Below are 11,150 nucleotides of genomic sequence, written 5' to 3'. Positions count from 1 at the left end.
GAAGAGAAGAATTAATACAAATAGCCGTTCACCCAACCAAGTAAATTTGTATCGCGTTTCCAAAACGATGTAACGTGTTTAAATAAATCCCTAATCCTTCTGATCTTAATTATGATGGCCTGTAGACGTTATGGTTGAGGTGTTTGTGTATAAACAATATTGTTGGAAGAAAACTATGAAAAATGATGTACGCAATCAACTTGTCGAATAAAATTTGGTGGGTACAAATAGGATGTCATGCTAGTAGTAGAAAGAGTGACATTGTGTCTTCTAACCCCTTAGAAAGAAGTGAAAATGACTCAAAGATTCAAGTGAATGGATGCCAAATGAATCAAAAGAAGTGCTTAAGGGAAGGTGGAATCCACTTAGACCAAAACATTTCCTACCCTGAACCAAAAGCCTTCACAATGTCTCCACAAAAGCCCTATATGATCTTGAGTTGAGTGAAGCTTACATTAGTGGATACTCACATAAGGAACAAGCATATGGTACTTAGAGCCGGACTTGTGACTTTTTCTTGAGAGAGATGAGTGAATTTCCATTAACCTCGTTTGCCACTATTCTAAAGGTGAGGTTTGCTTACAGAGAGTTGAGGATGTGTGAGTTTGGGTTCCACAATGACCAAAGTAATTGAAAGAGTTCTTTGATGTGTTGAGTCAACTCTTGATGCTCTTGTGTCGCACTTGATCCATGATTTTTCAAAGAGTAAATGTTGTTAATGGTTCATTTGTATTGAGGGCAATTGTTAGTCCCAATTGATGCTAGTTGAGGTCGCTTTAGGACAACTGAAAATTTCTTGGATTTTCCCTTAAGGGGTGGGTCTTATTTTGTTTGCTTGAGGACAAGCAAAAGCTTAAGTTTGGGGGGAGTTGATAACTAGGGATTTTGACGCATTTTATACTCCTTATTGCTTATGCTTTGATTAAATATTCATACAAAATAGTCCCAAAAGGCTCACAAGTTGTGCTTGATTGCAGGTTTGATCAACAAAGTGACAAAATGTCAAAGATTGGCTCAAAAGGAGTGAAACTTGCACAAGTGCCAAAGACAAGGCAAGCTCAGGCAGAACAAGCCCAGTGCGGCCGCACACCACTTTGTGCGGTTGTCACGCCCCAAACCGAGGGACATGACCGGCGCCCGACCGGGTAGCCCCAGTCAAGCGGACCTGGGTGCCTTTCCTATCCCACGTGTTACCCCATGTTTTCATTACTCAATATTCCAAGAATTAGCCATATATAATTAAGAACACTTTTTACAAAGCACACATACGTACATAATAATTAATGAAGTTACCATTTCATTGCCCAACATGTAAAACATGGATTTACATAAGTTCATAACCCACATCTACTATCTACGGAGCCTCTAAAGATACAACAGGATAATACAGTACTTGCCGGTAACAAGGCTCCGGCTATACCTTACACAAAAATCAAAACAAAACTCCAGAAATAAAGCGGCCTGAGCCACGCAGGGCCCCGAGAGGAAAAGGGGGCTCGCCAAAACAGCTTATGGAAGTCGAAGGGGAGCTACGATCTGGTGGACTGGAGTACCTGCTACGGATCCACCTACAATCATAACACGAATGTAGCGGCCCCGGCAAAAGGGACGTCAGTACATTTGAATTGTACTGGTATGTATAAACAAACTTTGCCCTGAGTAACCTCAAACCATACACAAGTAACAAACAATAAAGAAATCAACAATTAAATACACACAAGGAAACAATCAAGGCAAACAAGTTAACAATCTCTCCTTTTCCCCATCATCATTCCACATCATTAATTTCACAATTTTCTCATATTTCATTTCAATAGTGATATCGATCACTTTCCACCCTTATTACCTCGGCCACCCTTATCACCACAACCCACACCTTATTACTTCGTGTTGTGGGCGCAACCCGATCCCACCGAGAAATCAAAATTCACAAACAATACCACAACAACAACAATTCACAAGGATAACAACAACAAGTCTCAAGGAATAGCAGCACAATTCACAAAGGATTTCCATAACCATCAATGCCATTTCCATCTTTTTCAACAGTCCAATGTACAATTTAAGTCACGACGATAATTTCCCACGACCAGCCACAGATGATATTACCACAGTTGTTTCAATTGCATCATTTACGATTCCTTTTCATCATTTGTTTCACAGTTCTGACCACATAACACATTCACAATCACATTGGTTTATTGCCATCTACTTNNCTATCAAGAATGGCAACCGGAACTTCTTCATACGACAACTCTTCATTAACCTCGATAGTCTCGACTGGCACGATGGTGGATGGATCTCCAACCACTTTCTTCAACATGGAAACATGGAACACCGGGTGTACTAACGATATTTCGGGAGGCAATTCCAACCTATAGGCCACCTGCCCTATCCTTTGAGCAATCCGATACAGCCCGATGTACCTAGGACTCAACTTACCTTTCTTCCCGAAGCGCATGATTCCCTTCATAGGGGATACCCTCAAGAACACCCAATCATCAACTTGAAATTCCAGTTCCCTTTGGCGAACGTCCGCATAGGACTTCTGGCGACTCTGAGCCGTTTTCATCCTTTCCTGAATGACTTTAACTTTCTCCATAGCCTGGTGCACAAGATCTGTCCCTATCAGTTCTGCTTCACCCACATCGAACCACCCAATCGGAGACCTACACCTTCTTCCGTACAATGCCTCAAATGGGGCCATCTGAATGCTGGCATGAAAGCTGTTATTGTAAGCAAATTCTATAAGTGGCAAGTGATCATCCCAATTACCTTTGAAATCCAGGACAAAAGCCCGCAACATATCTTCAAGCGTCTGAATAGTCCGCTCGGCCTGACGCCAGTCTGCGGATGGAAAGTTGTGCTGAGATTCACTTGAGTACCCAAACCTTGCTGAAATTTCTTCCAAAAATTTGCTGTGAACTGGGCCCCCCCATCCGAGATAATAGAAAGTGGAGTGCCATGAAGCCTTACTATATCCTTGATATACAACTTAGCATATTGTTCTGCAGTATTGGTGGACTTGACTGGCAAGAAGTGAGCTGATTTGGTGAGTCGATCCACTATTACCCAAATTTAGTCGAATTTGCGCTGAGTGCATAACCCCACCACGAAATCCATGTTGATCATATCCCATTTCCACAATGGTATTTCCATAAGCTGAGTTAACCCACCGGGCCGCTGATGCTCAGCCTTTACCTGCTGACAATTCGGACACTTAGATACAAGGTCCGCCACACCCCTCTTCATACCGTTCCACCAATAAATCTCCTTGAGATCATGATACATCTTTGTAGAACCTGGGTGCACGGAATACTTGGAATTATGAGCTTTACCCTCTCTCGAAGCTTATCCACATACGGAACACACAACCTACCTTGACATCGCAAAACACCATCTTCGCTGCCGAGTGAAAATGCCGAAGTCTTGTTAGCCAAAACTGCTTCCTTCATCTGAGCCAATGCTGGATCAATAAACTGTTTTTCCTTGACTTCCGCTACAAGTGACGATTCTGCCCCATTATGCACCATAACATTCCCCTCGTCTGATGTCGAAATGCAAACCCCTAAACTGGCCATTGATAAACCTCCCGAGCCAAGGGCCTTTGATCCACTCCCAAATGAGCCAAACTACCCATGGGTTTCCGACTGAGAGCGTCGGCCACCACGTTCGCCTTCCCTGGATGGTACAAAATGTTCATGTCATAATCCTTGAGCAATTCTAACCACCGCCGCTGCCTTAAATTCAATTCTTTCTGCTTGAACAAGTACTGGAGGCTCTTGTGGTCTGAGAACACATCCACATGGACCTCATAAAGGTAATGCCGCCATATTTTAAAAGCAAACACAACTGCTGCAAGCTCCAAATCACGCGTCGGATAATTCTTCTTGTGGTTCTTGAGCTGCCTTGAAGCATATGCTATAACCTTCCCATGCTGCATTAGCACACACCCCAAACCGACCCTGGAGGCATCGCAATAAACCACAAATCCTTCCGTGCCTTCCGGCAAGGCCAATATTGGTGTCGAGGTCAAACTTGACTTCAATTCCTGAAAACCTTTCTCACAAACGTCGGACCATTGGAACTTAACTGCTTTCTGCGTCAATTTGGTCAATGGGGAGGCGAGGGTAGAGAATCCCTCCACAAACCTCCGATAATACCTTGCTAAACCCAAGAAGCTACGAATCTCCGTCGGGGTCGTGGGTCTAGGCCAATCTTTTACTGCTGCAATCTTCTGGGGGTCCACCTGAATCCCTTCACTTGAGACAACGTGGCCCAAAAAGGCAACGGACTCCAACCAAAACTCACATTTTGAAAATTTAGCATACAACTGGTGCTGATGAAGAGTCTGCAAAACTGCCCTGAGGTGATCGGCATGATCCTCCCGGCTCCGCGAATAAACAAGGATTTCGTCAATGAAAACAATCACGAAGGAGTCTAAAAATGGCTTGAAGACCCGATTCATAAGATCCATAAAAGTTGCAGGGGCGTTGTTTAGCCCAAAAGACATGACCAAGAATTCAAAGTGACCATAGCGAGTTTTGAAAGCGGTCTTGCGAATATCCTGCTCCCTAATCTTCAATTGGTGATATCCTGACCGTAGATCAATTTTGGAGAAGAACCTTGCACCTTGCAATTGGTCGAACAAATCATCTATCCGAGGAAAAGGATATTTATTTTTAGTGGTGACTTTGTTGAGCTGCCGATAATCAATCCACATCCGAAGCGACCCATCATTCTTCCTGACAAAAAGAACTGGAGCACCCCACGGCGACACACTCGGCCGTATGAACCCCTTTTCTAACAAGTCCTTTAGCTGCTCCTTTAACTCCCTTAACTCTGCTGGAGCCATTCTGTATGGTGGAATAGATATTGGCTGCGTATCAGGCAATACATCAATCCCGAAATCAATCTCCCTATCTGGCGGAATCCCTGGAAGCTCGTCCGAAAATACTTCAAGAAACTCATTCACGACTGGCACGGACTCGGGGGTAGACACTTCTGAAGTGGTGTCCTCCACCCGGACCAAATGATAGATACACCCCTTTTTAATCATCTTTGAAGCTTTAAGGTAGGAAATAAACCTACCCTTCGGCACCACACCATTTCCCTTCCACTCAATAACTGGCTCATTAGGGAACTCGAGCCTCATGACTCTCGTTCGGCAGTCAAGTTTGGTAAAGCACGAATAAAGCCAGTCCATTCCCATAATCACATCAAAATCTACCATTTCAAGCTCGATAAGATCGGTCGTGGTAATACGACCACACACCGTGACAACACAATTCTTATAAACTCGCGTGGCAGTAATAGAATCACCGACCGGAGTCGATACAGAGAACGGCTCATGAAGCTATTCGGGTTCTATCCCAAAGCTTGAAGCAATGAATGGGGTGACATAAGATAAAGAGGACCCCGGATCAATAAGAGCATAACAATCAATGTCCTGAACAGACAAGATACCTGTGACCACATCTGGAGAAGCCTCTGCACTCTGCCGACCACTCAAAGCATAGAACCGGCTGGGTCCACCTCTACCACGAGCTCCACCCCTAACTGTACCACGTCTTGCTGGGGCTGGAGGACGCACAGATGATGTAGAGACTGAAGAACCGAATGACTGAGCTGATCCCCTACCCATGCCCTGACTGGGCACACGACAGTGTCGTTAAATATGACCTCTCACCCTGCATCTGAAACACACCGGGATATCCAAGTAACAAGTATCTGTATGAAATCTCCCACACTTGGGGCATGGGGCCCTCCCCTGCTGCTGTGATCTCCCTCCTGAACGACCGGACTGATGGGGTCTCCTATTGTCTAAACTTGGTCTCATGCAGCTGCTTTGCTGATAACTGTGCAAAGATGGTGGTGCGCTCGCTGAGGACTGAGCATATGACTGGGATGGCCCTGATGACCCTCTCCCTTGAGTTGATCTCCCTGAGTGACCCACTGATCGGGCCCTGCTGCTACTCCCCCTTTCCGCCCGAATCTTCAACTTCCTAGCCTCTGTGGCCTGAGCGAATCCCACAATCTTTCCATAATTCATATACCACCAAAGGACTAAGGCCCTGAACAAATCACCGAACTCGAGCGGCCATGGTCGACACTAACTGAGGAGCATACTTGGACAATCTCACGAACTCCATGTGGTACTCCCAAACACTCATACTGCCCTGCTTGAGGGCCTGAAACTCAGTGGCACGGGCTGCTATTGTCTCAGCAGGCAAGAAGTGGTCCATGAATGCATCTACGAACTCATCCCATCTAGCCGGAGGTCTTCCCTACCAACGGGAATCCTCCCACATCTCGAACCATGAATACGCCGCTCCCCTCAATCTGTATGATTCCAACTCAACTCCCTCTGTCTCTGAAGCCTTCATCACTCGGGGGGTCTTATACATTTCATCAAGGAATTCCTGCGGATCGGCCTCTGGGTCAGTGCCTGAGAACTCTGGAGGGGCTAGCCGCAAAAACTGGTTAACTCTGGAACTGGCGGAATCTCCCTGTCCGCTAGAGGATGTAGGGGCATCCTGAGATCTTTGGGCCTGAGCGGCTACTAACTGGGTCAACATACGGATGACTCCTCTAAGGTCCACATCAGAAGCCTCGGGACCAGGAGCTTGAACGGTATCAGAATCAGGAATATTGGCGGGAGGGATGGTGGCACCCTCTGCCACTGCAGGAACAGGAACACTCTGGTCTGGGACAGACGGGCCGGGTAGATTCAAGACCGGGGAGTCACTCTCACCCACGGCATCAGGTACATGATTCATAGCCTCACTCGGGGTGGCATTGGCCCCAAGGCCGAGTATAGCTCTCTTCTTAGGTGCCATTACTAATAAATTCGGAACAAAGCACGAGTTAGACATAGATACTTTCACATTTCACTTCACCGCACGATACAAAATAACAAAGAAGTGGGAAATTTCCTAAATGTCCATGCAGCCCCCCACATATAGATGTGGTCGACTTCACACCGATAAGTAGGGCTCTACTAGACACGGCTCCGAGACATCCTAGGACTCCTTTAAACCTTAGGCTCTGATACCAAGTTTGTCACACCCCAAACCGAGGGACATGACCGGCGCCCGATCGGTAGCCCCAGTCAAGCGGACCTGGGTGCCTTTCCTATCCCACGTGTTACCCCATGTTTTCATTACTCAATATTCCAAGAATTAGCCATATATAATTAAGAACACTTTTTACAAAGCATACATACGTACATAGTAATTAATGAAGTTACCATTTCATTGCCCAACATGTAAAACATGGATTTACATAAGTTCATAACCCACATCTACTGCCTACGGAGCTTCTAAAGATACAACAGGATAATACAGTACTTGCCGGCAACAAGGCTCCGGCTATACCTTACACAAAAACCAAAATAAAACTCCGAAAATAAAGCGGCCTGGGCCACGCAGGGTCCCGAGAGGAAAAGGGGGCTCGCCAAAACAGCTGATGGAAGACGAAGGGGAGCTACGATCCGGTGGACTGGAGTACCTGCTACGTATCCACCTACAATCATAACACGAAGGTAGCGCCCCCGGCAAAAGGGACGTCAGTACATTTGAATTGTACTAGTATGTATAAACAAACTTTGCCCTGAGTAACCTCAAACCATACACAAGTAACAAACAATAAAGGAATCAACAATTAAATACACACAAGGAAACAATCAAGGCAAACAATTTAACAATCTCTCCTTTTCCCTATCATCATTTCCACATCATTAATTTCACAATTTTCTCATATTTCATTTCAATAGTGATATCGATCACTTTCCACCCTTGTTACCTCGGCCACCCTTATCACCACAACCCACACCTTATTACTTCGTGTTGCGGGCGCAACCCGATCCCACCGAGAAATCACAATTCACAAACAATACCACAACAACAACAATTCACAAGGACAACAACAACAAGTCTCAAGGAATAGCAGCACAATTCACAAAGGATTTCCATAACCATCAATGCCATTTCCATCTTTTTCAACAGTCCAATGTACAATTTAAGTCACGACGATAATTTCCCACGACCGGCCACATATGATATTACCACAGTTGTTTCAATTGCATCAATTACGATTCCTTTTCATCATTTGTTTCACAGTTCTTACCACATAACACATTCACAATCACAACTTGGTTTATTGCCATCTACTTGCACTATCATATCGGAAGACTTAACTAACAACGTTCAAGGCACATTAATCACATGAATTCACAAATAGTCCGCATAAGTAAACACATACCAATCACAAGAATTTAACTTCACAAATAATCCACGTAGATATCACGTACCCAATATTTGTACACCAAACAAGGTGATTTTACAAAGGTCAGAGTTAGCCATACATACCTGGAGCCGAATTCCCTTTTTATTTCAACTTCTAACTTCACCAAAAGCCTAGCAATGTCAATCTAGTGTACAAATTACACATTCTTCTTAGAATCAGAATTTACAATCATTACCCGAACACATTTAGGTTATCAATTTTCCTTTGTACAATTCTTACTTCTACCAATCCCTCTCATCAGATTTTAGGTGCTAAAAGACATGCATGAGTGTTTAAACCCCTTATTATCAAGAATTAATGCATTGGACTTTCCCCCTCTTAATTAAATCTGAAAGTCAGTGAAAATGGGGTAGGGATTTTACCTGTAGGAATGGGGATGAAGACACTTGCTTTGAAATTTCCCGGCCTAGATAGTTTGAGGAACAATTTTTGAAGAAGATGAACTTTCCCTCAAGAACCCCTCCTCCCTCTCTCTTGTTTTTTGTTCAGAAAGTCGTTAAAAATGAGGGGTTGGGGGTGTTTTATAAAAAAAGGGGTCGGGTGTAAATTTTTAGAAAATCAGGGGCCGAGTCAGGTCTGCGGTCGCATTCTGCGATCGCAGACACGAAATGCGGTCCGCATAATGGACCGCAAAAAATGTCCCAAAACCTGATTCCACTGTTGGGGTATGCGGCTGAAATATGGTCCGCATACACGGTTTGCGGTCGCATAATGCACCGCATTTTTGACCTCAAATTTGACTGACACATTGCCTTACTCTGCGGTGGAAATGCGGTCCGCATATCAGTTTTGCGGTCGCATAATGGACCGCATCTTGACCTCAATTTTAACCAAACCACTGACTCACTATGCGGCAGGAATGCGGTCCGCATACTAGATTTGCGACAGCATTCTGGGCCGCAGAATGACATTTTTCTGGAAAACTGATTCTTTGATTTTTTTAAAAGCTTAGATCAATACCAAGGGTCCGAACCGCGGCGAGCCAAGAATTCTACACACTCCTAACACATATTCGGGGTCGACACCACGAGTTATTAGGTTTTGAGCCCAAATTTTTATGGGGCCTTACAGCGGTCCGCACTAGGAGATTCAGAGAGCTGGTTTTCAGGCTTAAAGGCAGTGCAGCCGCACTAGGTTTTTTGCGGTCCGCCCTGAAGGCAACGCGGCCGCAGTCCATTCTATGCGATCCGCGGTGCCAAGACTCAGAGAGGGTGATTTTCAGAGTTTCAAGCCTCCGCGGTCCGCGGTCAACTTTGTGCGGACCGTACTAGAAGCCTCCGCGTCCGCATCCATTCTGTGCGGTCCGCGGAGCCCAAGTTCAGAGCGGGAAATTTTGAAGGCCAAAGCCTAGTGCGGACCGCGGTCCATTTTGTGCGGTCCGCACTAACCCCGCAGGGGCATTTTTGTCCAGATTTTTCAGCTTAGTATAAATTGATTCTTTTTCCATTTTTAGGGTATAAGATATTGTACTACATCAGCTGCACTCGTGGGTTCGACTTTCTAAGCCATTTCGGGCAATTTTAGCCACTTTTAATCATTGAATCGTTGTGTTTAACTTAGTGATTAATTAATATGAGTTTATCTTCATCTATTTCTTGTTTTTCTTCTTCAATTATGAGTAGCTAGACCCATAATCTAGGGTTGTGGCTCAACCCTAGTATGGGTAATTGATGGGTCTTGTATTCTAGGGTTAAATTGATTGTGGGTGTTTGTTATTTGGGTCAATTTCATGGTTAATTGCTGAATTAGTGGTTGCAAACACTAGTTTGTGTTTAGTTTACCAGGGTTCTTCTTGAGAAAGAGAACCTAAGTCTCCGAAATTGACCCAACAAGGAATTGGGCGTACTCAAGAGATTGATAGCCCCAATTAAAGGGTTAAACCTCGAGAGAGTAATACCCGACTTGAACCTTAGTTGCTTATGCAAAATAGAATACCCAATTGGTCTTGAGAAAGTCAAGTGGGCAAAATCACTTGAACCACCGAGAGGTGTAGAGTGGGTAAATTAGTGCAACGGTTATATCATACTCCCCAAATATATCAAAGATGCCTTAGACTCAAGTACCCGTCAATTGACCACCTAGGCAGAAGTCAGTACCCTAGTACCTTTTAAACCTATTTGAACAACTTGTAGCATTTTAACTCTTAGCTTAATTTACAATTTGTAGTTTGTTAAAAGCAGAATTATAAAGAAAACCCCAAAAATGATGAGAAGTGTAATTAAGAACACATACGCAATCCTTAGCTAAGTAGATACTCGATTCCAATTCTAGCTCTCTGTGGATATCGATCCCGACCCAAAATCGGGTAAAAGCTATTGCAACCCTCTCTTGCTACTTATTAGTAGTGCGGAGTTGGAAGCGATCACTTTTTGGCGCCGTTGCGGGGGAGGGGGTAGAAGGAGAAGAGGAGGAAGTAGAAGGAGAAGAGGAGGAAGTGGAGAGAAATGAGGAGGTAGCTGAAGGAAGTGAACCACGAGTTGGGGGTGTAGATAGAACGAGGAAGCCGGAGGTTTGGCGAGATAGGTTCGTGAGTGAGGTGGTGTACCACAAATTTAGGGAGTGGTGCCCGGTGAGAAAGTTGATTCCGGAGAGGAGCTTCATTGATAGAGACCTTTTACCCCACAACCCCAATGTGCAAAGACAATTTAGGACTAGAGCGGGCTGGGAACATTTTCTGTAGGAGTGTGTGGATACCAACGAACACATAGTCAAAGAATTTTACTGCAATGTAGCCCACATCAAAAAGGGCTCCAAAGTGACCAAGGTTCGAAATTTGACAGTGTTATTCGAAGGGAAGTACCTTAACGAATACCTTGGCCTCAATGAGGAGGATGAAACCCTGT

This window comes from Nicotiana attenuata, unplaced genomic scaffold (assembly GCF_001879085.1).
Source record: "Nicotiana attenuata strain UT unplaced genomic scaffold, NIATTr2, whole genome shotgun sequence".
In the NCBI taxonomy this organism is placed as follows: Eukaryota; Viridiplantae; Streptophyta; class Magnoliopsida; order Solanales; family Solanaceae; genus Nicotiana; species Nicotiana attenuata.
This window is presented reverse-complemented; position numbering follows the sequence as displayed.